General features: G+C 60.0%; 1 protein-coding gene across 2 annotated transcripts in view; it reads right to left on the minus strand.

Annotated features, from left to right (window-relative positions):
- The window catches only part of GTF2IRD1 (GTF2I repeat domain containing 1), a 116,307-nt gene extending 103,946 nt beyond the window's left edge, over positions 1 to 12,361 (minus strand). Inside the window, exon 1 of one of the 2 annotated variants that reach the window (XM_018040881.1) lies at positions 11,962 to 12,361. The gene's annotated coding sequence lies outside the window, so the exon portion shown is untranslated. The remainder of the gene's footprint in view (positions 1 to 11,961) is intronic. The other variant, XM_018040882.1, reaches the window with a different exon arrangement.

Genomic DNA, 12,722 nt, shown 5'->3' on the forward strand with positions numbered 1-12,722 from the left:
AGGCCCAGGGTGGGCTTCCCGGAGTTGTTGGGGGTCCTGACCACCAGAAGGGACCCCAGAGATACAGAGATGTCATCCTCTGAGCCAAAAACAGGGCAGAGGGCTCTGCCAAGGTCATGGGGCTTCCAGGATGTTTGGGGGCGGGGGGTGGCATGGAGAGAGCAGAGAATTCTGGGAGCTGCCAGCCCTCCAAGTGGTCCCCAGGCTCTGGGTCACCCAGTCTGCACCCTCATGTCTGAAGCTGTACATGCCGAGCCAAGAAAAGAGAGCAACGAGGCACTGGTTCATGCTCTAAAAGCAACCTGTCTGGAGCCGGGCATGAGAAAACCACTCCTCTCTGGTCCCAGCAGAGGGGCAGGTCAGCGTCCCAGACGGTGCCCCTGGCAACCGTATGTCCCCTCCCACTGGGCTCCCAGGTCCCACTCCCCCACCCCCGACCAAGGCCTGCAGAGAAGCCTCCTGGTGGGGCTGACATAGCTCTGAACTGGCTCCCCAAGGTGGGCAGCAGGCCCCTGGACGTGAGCCAGCTTGATGCCATGCCTACCTGCCCACCACCCCCAGAGTCTGAGCGGCGCCGTGAGGATGAGCATGGTCCACATGGGCAGTGACTCAACATCACACCAGATAAATGCAGGGCCCGTCTCACCGAGACTGGGTCCCCCTCCCCTGGGAGCCTCACCACCCCCAAGACTCCATCTGCCCACCCCCTACCCCGGGCTCCAGGGGGCTCTCCTGAAGGTGGTTCTTCCAGTTCGTCAGCCCCACCCTACAGACCCCAAGGACTGCCTCTCCTGGGATATACCTGTGCACGTAATGAGGCTTGAGGGTTCCCCGAGGTGACACCACGGGCTCCCGGGGGGCAGAAACCGGAGCCCCTCTCTCCTGCCTGGTCCCAGGGGCCATCAGCCTACAGTCCATTGCATCAACTTACTGAGCAGCCTCTTGCCTCAAGGCAGAATCCACAGTCACCGAGTCCCACTGGGGACTCTCCTCTCATCTGGGGGTGTTTCCAAAGCCCTGATTGCTCTCACCCCTCTACTGCCCCCCGATTCACCATGGTCTGCTCCCAAACCTCCCACCAGCTGTTCTGCTTCCAAGTGCCCGCCCAGCCTCCTGGATCAGGCAGCCAGGGGAGGCTCCCGGGCACCTGCAGTGGGGCAGGGAGCCCCAGACTGAGGGTCATGAGACGTGGTTTCAGATCCTGATTTTTGTAACTCTGGGACCTTAGCCATGGTGTCTTCCCAGCTCAGGGTCTCAGCTTCCCCATCTGAAAAGGAAAAGAGGTCAAAGTACTCCTAGGTACCCACCCCCACCCAGGAGGCTCAGGAGTGGAGAAGGGTGCCTGAGGGAGGTGGCAGGGGGACCCCCACAGAAGCCCTGGGCCCCAGCCCTGGGCAGAAGCACATCAGCCATCCTGACAGACAGACCCCAACCAGCTGCCAGGGGATGGGTGTGTGTGTACGAGCGTCTCTGTGTGTGCGTCTACTTGATGGGTCGGGATTCTCTTTGGGTGATGAAATGCTCTGAACTTAGACCATGGTGAACGCTGCACAACTCGGGGAAGACACGGAAACACTGAAGTGTACCTCCCACTTTTTATCGGCCATGCCAAGTGGCACGTGGGCTCTAGTTCCCCCATCAGGGATCAAACCGGTGCCCCTGCACTAGAAGCGCAGAGCCTTACCCACTGGACCACCAGAAAGTCCTGAAGAGGATGTGTTAAAGGAAATAATTTTCAAATAAACTAAAAGAAAAACCCAACAATGCTAGAGAAGAAAAGAACAAAGTCCCCGAAGGCACGGCTGAGCCCCTACGCAAGGCTCTGAGGACCAACCTACAGGCTTTTTCCTGGGAAGAGTACATAAACTCACTTTTTTAAAAAACTATTTATTTTTATCTAATTTATCTGACCGCACCAGATCATAGCTGCGAGACATGAGATCTCCAAACTTCACTGCGGCATGTGGGATCAGGTTCCCTGATCAGGGATCGAACCCAGGCCACCTGCATTGGGAGCGTGGAGTCTTAGCCACTGGACCACCAGGGAAGGCCCAAACCCCTCCTTCGGGGGTTTATGCCTCTACACTCGGGTCTTCTATTATGTGGGGCCAAACATCCTCCTGACTGATGTTCTGTGCCACCTGCCAGGACTAGAGGGGGCCCCACACACTTGGCACTCGGTGTCTAAGGCTGGTGGTCAGGATTCAGCCAAACGTCAAGTTACTGGGCACCATCTACCAGCCGCAGCCTCTGGATCACCACACAGCCATGCACACAGGCACACACACACGTGCACGCACAAAAGCGTGTGTCTAAATAGCCCAGGGGATTAACTGTTCTGAGGCTTCACACTTGTGCACTCTCCACACACACCACCTGCCCTTCACGGAGGGGGGAACCCCCCCAAACTGGGCTGCACCCAGCCCAGGGAGACAAGGTGCCCCCCACCACCATCACCCTCTAGATCCCTCTGAGAATCACAGCCAGGCTGGGAGTGGCAGCAACTGGGGATGGTGGAGCAGGCCAGTCAGAGTTGTGATCGAAGGGTGGAAAAGCCTCTTGCCCTTCCAAGGCCCTGCTGTGAATGTCCCAGCACTCAGCTTGCTTCTAATTCACTTAACAAGTTGGTCCAGGACACTCGCTGTGTCAAGCAGGGGGAGCTGGGGGCAGGGGTGCAGAGGGACAAGAAGCATGGCCCCAACCCCTTGGAGGGGGACAGACAAGTAAAAGGGCAGCTGGAACACAGCAAGTAAGGAAGGCTGGGCAGTAGGAATGCAGCGCAGGGGTGCCTAACACAGACCTGGGAGGAGGTTATCAGGGAGGGCTTCCAGAGGGAGGTGACATCCAGGCTGAGACCTGCAAGAATGAGCCCAGAGAGATGGACGGGCAGCAGAAAAACCTGTTCCAAGGAGAAGCAACAGCACGCTGGGAAGCAAGCTGGAATGCAATATGTTCTAGAAAACGATGGAGCTCAGCATGGCCATCACAGAAAGAGGCAGGGCCTGGCAGGGAGGGAGGCAGTCAGATGAAGGTCCTTGCCTGGACCTGAAAGGAGGTCCCGAGTGTCCCCATGGAAGGTCTTGCCACATCTGGAGTCCCACTTCCCGGCTCTGGACCCTTTCTTACACTGCTCACTCCCCACCCCTGATGCCCACCCCAGCCTACTCCTGGGTCAGAATCCCACCCACCCTCCAGTCACCTCCTGCAGGCTGCCCTCAGCAAGCTGAGGAGCAGGTGTGTCTCCAAAACCCAACCACAGGGCCCACAGCCAGGCACCGAGGTAGGGCTTGGCATCTGGGACGTCTGATCACCCACTCCAAGGGGCTGAAGGGTGGACAGGCCGCGGGGACTAAGCGCTTCAGCCTCTGGACTTTTCCCAGCCTGCACAAACTCAGGCACTGCACCACCCATGCTCCATGAGCAGAGTAGCTAAGAGCAGAACAGGACAGTGGTGTCCAGCTCCTCTCGGGGCAGGCCTGGGGCTCTCCAAGGGCCAGCCTCTGGGACCAGTATCTGACCAAGTGGAGAAAACATTCTTCTCTGGGATGAGGACCAGCTTCCCCTAACTGAACACGCAGATCCTCCTAAGAACCCGGCCATGCAGGGGTAACCACACTCCTTTGTTCAGATGAGGCTCAGAGAGGTAAAGTCACTTGCCTGAAGCCACACAGCTGGCGAGTAGTAGAAGCGGGACTCAAACCCTTGCCTGTCTGGTTTCAAAGGCACCCTGCTGGAAAGCGGGGAAGCTCTGGCATAGTGAAAGGAGCCCACCCCCAAGGAGGGACACTGGTCTTCCACCCAGGGCAACCAAGAGCATCTCTCTCCCGGATAGGCTGAGAACGGAGTGTCTCGGGCAGTGACTGGCCCCAGGCGGGTGGGTGGTGGACCAGAATCAGAGGGAAGATGTGGTTAGCTCACCTGCCCGGAGGGCTGCACCCCCAGCTGGAAGCCAGGTACACGTGGAGAACAGGGGCAACCAGCTCCCTCCCAAAGGCCCTCCCTCTCCGGAGCTGGGCCTCTCTGCTGAAAGCGGCCACACCTGAAAAACCAGCTCCTGGATCAACATGAAAGCCACCAGCCTCGTCACAAGACCCCCTCGGAGCCCAAAAGGACCACCTTGGAGCTGGCTGGCTGGCTGGGCGGGCAGCGGTCCTGCCTGCTCCAGGGAGCCACCCAGGGGCACCTGAGAGCCCTTCTGCACAGGCCCTCCACCACGTACAGCCCAAGGGTGCCTCTGGCCTTTGAGGACACGGGGGAGGGGGCAATGGTGGAAAGGTGGGGGCAGCTCATCAGGAAAAGTCCATGACCTCCTCACAAGAAACGACGCTAAAACCTCCAATCTCATGCTGCTGTCTCCCACGGTGCTCCCTTCCCTTAGGGAGCCATGACCCCTGGGGCACCCCCAAGCGCCTACTGGGTACTTGCTTCACTCAGGCGCTGCCATTCATGAGCCCACAGGCAGAGCTGTGTCCATTTCCTAGAGGGACAAACTGAGGCTCGGCCGGTTAGGCAGCTGTCCAAGCCACGCACAGTGGGCGGGCAGCAGACCTGGAATCGGCCTGACTAGTCTGTGACCAACCAAAGTCTCAGCGCCGCTGCCCACGCGAGCATTCAGGAGAGCAGCCATGGCCAGCCATGGACCTCAGGGTTTGTCAATCAAGTTTTATTTAGGGCCCTGACAGGTAACTCTTCTCCTGGGTCAGGAAGATCTCCTGGAGGAGGAAAGAGCAACACACTCCAGTATTCTTGCCTGGAGAATCCCATGGCCTGGCAGGCAGTCCATGGGGTTGCAAAGAATCGGATGCGACTGAGCAATTTTAATTTTTTGAAACTGAATTTTTGAAACTTTTCAACAGGTAACTAGAACAGAAGTGGCCCCAGCGCAGAGGCGGACACCAGTCACTGGAGGCCCACATGGCCCCACCTCTGTCCCCTGGATGGGGTCCCGTGCCCTCCAGGGCTCTGGGGAAGTCCAGGGGCTAGTGGGACCCCAAGAGTCTCACACTCGCCCTGGAAACCAAGGGCTGTTCTCTTGTTCACAGATGACTACCCCAAAGCACAGAGACACAGGGTAACTCACTGAAGGTCACACAGCCCGGCTGAAGTGAACGTGAAAGTCACTCAGTCGTGTCCGACTCTTTGCAACCCCATGGACTATACAGTCTGTAGAATTCTCCAGGCCAGAATACTGGAGTGGGGAGCCTTTCCCTCTTCCAGGGGATCTTCCAACCCAGGGATCAAACCCAGGTCTCCTGCATTGCAGGCGGATTCTTTACCAGCTGACCCACCAGGGAAGCCCAAGAATACTGGAGTGGGTAGCCTATCCCTTCTTCAGGGGATCTTCTCGACCCAGGAACCAGGGCCTCCTGCACAGCCCCATTGTTTGACCCTAAATCATGCTCCCGTTTGCTCGCCTTCCCTACCCCCTTGTTTCAGGAAAACACAGAATATGTATCCCAAACTGCACAGCCACAGAAGGGGAGACCAGGGACTCACGGCAGGGACTCCCAGGCTCCCTGGGGAGGGGGGCACGCGGAGATGGCTGAGACACCTCCAGGCCCGCCCTCTGCCCCCACCCAGAGCATCCGCTGTTCCCAGAGCCCACCTGCACTACGGGTGGGTGGAGGACCACAGCCCTGAGGGCGGCCGCAGGCAGGTGTAATTTCATCAGGAGCCTCCCGTCTGTGCAAGTCACCAGAAACGGAGGATGAAATTCCAGCTCTGCGGACAGAGACGTGCAGCGATCCTGGCTCAGGGTCGGCTCTCAGTGGGGGTGGGGGCACGGATGGGGTGCCTCTGTGAACATGATGGAAAAGGCACGCCTTTTGCTGGGCGGCCCCAAGCCAGGTAAGGGCTCAGCAAGCTGGGAGGGCCTGATCTCCATCACGAGAGCAGCAGGGCTCTGTGCTACAGCCGTGGTGTGGAATATTACTCAGTCACCAAAAGGACCAGTTCCGGGTGCCCAGACCAGGCATCATGCAGAGTGAAGAAGCTAGACGCAGGCTGCATCCTGTGTGATGGCGTGTATGCGATGCACTGCGGATAAAGCAAAGCTGTACAGACAGAAATCCAACCAGCGGTTGCCAGGGGCTGGGGGAAAGGAGCGGGCTGCCTGTGTACAGGCTTGAGGGGACTTTTGGGGGGTGATGGAATGTTCCATGTCTTGACAGGGGCTGGGCTGTGTGAATGCAGACAATGGTTGAGCTCCTTGGATGGCACACTTGAGACCTGGGCCTTTCACCAGCTATTCCTCACCCCTCGACAATATATATGGGAACACGTGGGGTGGGCCCTTCCTATGTGCCAGCCTGGGGCTGGATGCCAGGACCTGAGCCATATGCTTTTCCAAGTTTCTCACCAGCCTGCAGAGGGACCGATGAATGGATGGACAGATACACACACCCCATATGGTAGTAGTTTTGCCAGTTGTCAGAAAACGTACCTTGATACCCCACCAGCAAACAGGCCTGGCCCTGCCCAAGCCTCCAGGAGAGAAGCAGCCTGGAGGGTCTCTTCCAGCTGCAGTCCAGGAAGGGACATGGCCCCGGCTGTCCCCAGCTCAGAGCTGGCCCTCCTCCCCCAGCCACACAGCCTGGCCAGGCATCTACAAGCTGCCCAGGACCCCAACTCCTCAGACTGGGGCCTCTCATCTCCGGCTTTCCACCCCATCTCCACTTCGGACCTGCACTGGTGTGACCCACTACCTCACTGGAGAGCCCCCAGCATGTACCACCAAGCGCCCAACTCAACCCACAGGGCCAGCCTAGGGCTTCAGCAGAAGGGGGGGGGCATCAATGCCATCTTATGTATGAGCACACAGCCCAGACAGGTGGCGGGGGCCCCCCCAGAGACAATATCCCCAGCCTCAACGGGGGAGCATCAGAGAAACAGCCTCCCAGTGCTGGGGGTTGGCTCTGTGAATCTTGGGACCACAAATCCTAATTTGGTATCTAATAGGATGTCCCTAGCAAGTTCCTGCTCCTCCCAACAAACTCTTTTTTCAAACTTTTTATATCAGAGTTGTTGTTCAGTCACTAAGGTGTGCCCAACTCTTCACGACCCCATGGACTACAGCATGCCAGGCTTCCCTGTCCTTCACCATCTCCCGGAGCTTGCTCAAACTCACGTCCATGGGGTCGATGTTGATTAACAATGCCATGTTAGCCTCGGTGTACAGCGAAGTGACTCAGCCACACACAGAGGTGCATCCATTCTTTCTCAAACTCCCCTCACATCTAGGCTGCCATGTAACACTCAGCAGAGTTCCCTGGGCTACACAGGGAACTCCTCTTAATACCCCATATGGACCACAGTTCTCGAGAAGGAAACAGCAACCCACTCCAGGATTCTTGCCTAGAGAATCCTGGGGACGGAGGAGCCTGGTGGGCTGCCGTCTATGGGGTCGCTCAGAGTTGGACATGACTGAAGCGACGTAGCAGCAGCAGCAGCATGGACCACAGTGGCACGGAAGGTTCTGAAACACAAGGCCTCCCAGACTGGGGGTCCCTGAGCTCCCCCTGCCACACCACCCAGGTCTAATAGATCTGGATCCTTGAACCCCAGACTGGAGAACCGAGCAAATCACACACAGCACCACCTGATTCAATCTCACTCTAGACCATCCCCGGAGCCTCAGGGTGAGGCCCCAACCTAGGCCCCAGCCACACCCGAGTCCCCCCGACCCCAATCGTCTCCCAGAGGCCGCAGGGGGAGAGTTACCAGATAAAACACAAGACCGCCAGTTCAGTCTACACTTCAGCTAAACAAGCAAATCTCCACGGGCTTCCCAGGAGGCGCCAATGCAGGAGATGTAAGAGACGCGAGTTCGATCCCTGAGTTGGGAAGATCCCCTGGAGGAGGGCATGGCAACCCACTCCAGTATTCTTGCCTGGAAAATCCCATGGACAAGAGGAGCCTGGCAGGCTCCAGTCCATGGAGTCACAAACACTCAGACATGACTGAAGTGATTTAGTACGGACGCACATAGCCCCCATACTGCATTATCCGTCAGTTAACCAAAATCCAAATTTAACCGGACGTCCCTATTTTAACTGGCTAAATCAGGCCACCCGGAGCAGGTGGTCCTGAAGGAGGGAGACAGGTGGGCACACAAATAGCTCTGGGGCAGCCAGGCCCAGCTCGGGACCAAGAGGAAGGGTGTCTGGAATGAGAGTTTTGTTCCCTGCCTGACACACCCCCAGCGGTCACCCCCAGCCAGCGCCTGGACAAAGCACAGCCTCCCCCAGCTCATTCAGGACACCTAACTCACCCCAAAGTGAAGAAGGGCGGTGCCCTGGATGCCATCCTCCCCCAGGGCTCTGAGCCGCTTTGCTGTCATCGAACATAACCCCTGGCCCTGCAGCTGAAATGACAAACTATCAGAAATTCCCTGGAGGTCCAGGGGTTAAGACTCTGGGCTTCCACTGCAAAGAGCAAGGGTCGGCTCCCTGGTCCAGACACTGAGATCCCACACGCTATGTGGGAAAAACCTCAAATGCAAAAAAACACTTGAAATGACAAACTATTGACCCCAGTGAGACGGTCCCAGCCAGACACCCCTGCCCGTGAGGAACCTGGGTGCCCACTGAAGCTGGCTCCCCTTGGGACTCAGCTGGACAACTCAACACTTACGCCCAGAAGTCTCTCTTGTCATCCTGTCACCAACAGGGTGACTTGCCTCTGTTTTCTGACCAGGTTCGTCTCCTTCACCTCTCCCACAGAAAACAATCCTTCCACCTTCCGGCCTCCATAAGGGTTTGTATCTCATGGGCCCCACATACACCCCTGGGAGATCCTGAGCCCTAGGTCCTCGGCACTCTGCTCGCCAGGACTAGCGAATTAACCCTGCGGGTCCTGTTCCTGGTGCCCCCCAAGGCCTCCACAGACCCCCTGGAGCTGGGCGCACACTGCTGGTCTGTCCCAAGGAACGTGACTGTGTCCCTGGTTGCCGGGCATCAAAGAGAGAGATGCCCACAAATGGCACAGACCGAGAGAAACTGCATGGACGACACTCGGGGAGCAGAGCCCCTGGCTCAGGTCTGGGGTAATGGGAGGAGGAACGTCCCAGAGGATGTAGGGCAGGAAGCCTGGGGAAAGACCCTCGAGGGGGTCTTTCCTACCCCAGAGATGGAAGCTCAGGAACAACACGAGAGAGCCTGCTTAGCTATTCAGACCCTGGGGCAGGATTTCATTCATTCATTCATTCACTTAGTAGGTATTTGGGGAGCAGCCCTGGAGCTCCAACACTTTGGCCACCTGATGCGAAAAGCCGACTCACTGGAAAACACCCCGATGCTGGGAAAGAGTGAAGGCAAAAAGAGAAGGGAGCGGAAGAGGATGAGATGGGTAGTGTCACTGACTCAAGTGACACTGAGCACTTGAATCTGAGCAAACTCCGGGAGACAGCGGAGGAAAGGGGAGCTTGGCAATGCTGCAGTCCGTGGGGTCACAGAGTCTGACACCGACTTAGCAACTGAACAACAACCCAGGGCACCATGGACCAAAAGCAAGCCTCGGTCCCTGTCCTATCCCCAGTATAATCGGGGACGTGTAACTCTTGAGTGAGATCAATACCGGGATGGGGAAGGACAGGATGTCATGGGGACACAGAGGTAGCACCTTGGCCAGTCCGGGGGACGTTCCTGGGCAGGTTTCCAGCCCAAGGACCTGAGAGCCAGCTGAGTCCTGACAGAGGAGGGGAGAAAGGCAAATTCTACAGCCCCTACCCACCTTCATCCTAAGAAGGGAGGGCCATTCAAGGAAGCCCCGCCCCCTCAGGTGGGAAGAAGCCGAGGTTCCGACGAATAGCAGGAGCAAAGGCCTTTCAGGAAAGGTGCAGTTTTCAAAGAGCGGGCCCAGGAGGCAGTGGGGGGCCAGAGGAGAGCCAGAGGACTCGAACCAGAACCCAGAATGAGGATGGACCGGCAGATCCGGTCTTCGGTTCCAAGGTCAGGCTGAGGACACGAGAGCCTCAAGCTGTCACCCACCACATCACCTGGGGTCTCCAACAACAGGCCGTTACCAAACTGGGGACACCCCAGCTGTCAGGGAGACGGGGAGGCTGCACAAACAGGTGCCTCCCGGACCCCTATCATGATGTCTGCCTTCCCGACTATCTGCAAGCATCAGATGCTGACAACTGGCAGCTCGCGGAGGCTGCCTGAAATGAACAAATGAAGCACACTTGCAAATACATGACCCTTCCTCCGGCATCCAGAAAACAGTCCTCCTAAGTAGGTTAAGCCTGCCCCTCCAGTGCTATCTTCCAGACCCAGTTTTGCAAGCTTTCTCCCCAGGTCCTCCCACATTTTGAAAGAGCGGGCACCCTCGTCTCCTCCGCTGGGGTCCTCTGGGACCCTCTGAGTCAGAGCCACAACTTTCTAGGTCACCCTCAGAGCAGGCTACAGGATGGGGTGTGGTCTGAAGCTCCCCATATCCCCAAAGCAGATTGAGGATTCCGACATCCTGTCCTCTCACGGCCAGGCCTGTCCCTTGGTCCACAGGTCCCTGTTCAGAAGAAGGTAGAGGGTGACTTCCACCCTCCTGGGCCCCCGCTCCTGACCTGATGGCCCCCATCTTTGCTGCCCTTGTGCCCGGCCCCTCCCTGCCAGCAGCCACCAGCCTTCCTGCCACCACTGCCTTCCTCTCACGCTGAATAAATAATCGATGCTTATGCCCTTTCCCTTTGGGAATGACGCTGCTGAAATAAATGGGTTGCTCCGAGGCACCTCCCCAGTCCCAAGACCCCGAGTCAGTAGCAGGGAGCAGCAGTCCTCCCCACGGGTGCAACCGAACACATGAGGGAGACGAGGGCCAGCGGGGTCGGGGCGGCTTCTGGCCACCTCTTCCTTCTGCTGTGAGCAGGAAGAGGAGCCCCTGCAAATGCCCACTCCTCGAGAAGCCGTCCGGGCCTGCCCACCTCAGCAGCAACATACTCCATTCGTGACCTGGCGAGGGGACCCCTACATGCCGGGCCCCCTCACTCGGGCTGTGACTGGGACCCGGGAGCCTCCCACCCCAGGTCTAGTCCTGGGAGCCTGGGTCCCAGGGCCGGATGTCCAGGGCTTGAGCCCCTCTCCAGCAAGGCCAGGAGGGCAGAACTCTCAGAGGCACGGTCCCCCTCTGTCCTGGGCCCAGGCCAGGGAACCTTCCCTTTTCCTGGCCACAGGCTGGGGCACCCAGGACCCTTCATTCCCAGAGACTCAGGATGGTGGTGGTGGTGGTGGGAGGCATCTAGCCGGCTCCAGGGGCCTCCCCACCTATCTGTGGGAACTCAAGAGACCACCCACAGACAGGGCATCCCCAACTTGCTCCTCGGAAACCTTTGTGATCCCCTACTGCCATCCTCTGAGCCTCCTTCCCTTGAACTGGATCAGGAGCCCAGCGGCCACCACTCAGACCAGCCCCTCCTCCCCAGGGACCCCAGCAGGAACCACTGAGTTGGAGCAGTACTGGCTGTATGGGACTCAGCCTGTGAGTGGGGGGGGGTGGGGCACCGGCCAGGAGATCGGCTCGGCCCCAGCCAGGCGGAGGTAGGGGAGAGTTGGGGGGGCGGGGGCCCGCGGCCTGCCCAGCCCCCCTCGGCTCCCACACTGGCGCCCGCCGCCGCCCGGGTAGCACAACTGACCTCGTTCGCCAACTGCAGCAGCCTGCGGGCGCCCGCTGCCCGTCCGGGGTGGCCCCCCACCTCCGGAAGGGCCCCGAGGTGGTGGGGGGTCGGGGGCGGCGGCGGTGACAGCTCCCGGCTCCCCCTCTCGGCAGGTGGGGGCAGCCGTCCCTCCCCGCCCCCGGCCCGAATTATAATCCCGGTCACGTGCCTCCCGAGGCACCCAAAAGCCGGACCCAGATTCTGGAACACCTGGAGGGGGAGGGGCGGGCCCCCCCCCCCGAGGGTGGGAGGAGAAGGGGAGAAGGGCCTCGGCGCCCGCCCTCCCCTCCACCCCCCGCAAAAGTTTCTCCTACCTTGGAGGATCCTCAAGCGCTCCTGCCAGCGGCGCCCCGGCCCCGGCCCGCGGCCAGGACTCAGCCTCCTGCCGCTGCCTCCTTAATTAATCCGGGAGAATGGGGGAAGGAGAGGCGGAGGGAGGCGCGGAGCGGCGGCGGGGGCGGGCGGGAGGCGAGCGGGGCGCGGGGCGGGGAGGGGGCCCGGCGGGGGCTCTCGGGCCGGCCGGGGGGCTGGCGCTCGGCGGCCCCCACCCCCGGCGCGGGCTGCGGCGGAGGGCGGGGCGCGGCGCGGGGAGCCGAGCCGAGAGCGGGAGCGCAGGGAGGCTCTTTGTTCTGTAATCCCAGTAAGATTGCCAGCCATTCGCCCCGGCCCTAATCCCAGCCCCGCGCAACACCACCCTCCATTGGCTGCCATTTACATACGGGATTAGCCCGCCCCGCGCCCCGGCCTGGGCACCGCGGGGGGAGCGCCGCGCCCCCCGCCCCGCGCCGGGCGCCCCGAGCGCGCGCCGCCCCAGCGCCCGCCGCCAGGGGGGCCCGCAGGAGGGGCGGCCCCGGCGCCCCCTGGCTGCCCGCGGCGCCCCTCCGCCTCCCTAGAGCCCCGCCGCCCCGACGGATTAGAAAGCCAGGACTCGTCCCCGGAGACCCCCCTCACCCCCGCCCCGGGCGCGGGAGCCGGGCCCAGAGGGTCAAGGTCACTCAGCGGGCGCCGGGAGGATCCCCGGAGACGCCAGGGCCCGCGCGCTGGGGAAACTGTAGTGGCAGCGGCTGGTCACCTC

The sequence above is a fragment of the Capra hircus genome, chromosome 25 (assembly GCF_001704415.2).
Source record: "Capra hircus breed San Clemente chromosome 25, ASM170441v1, whole genome shotgun sequence".
In the NCBI taxonomy this organism is placed as follows: domain Eukaryota; kingdom Metazoa; phylum Chordata; class Mammalia; order Artiodactyla; family Bovidae; genus Capra; species Capra hircus.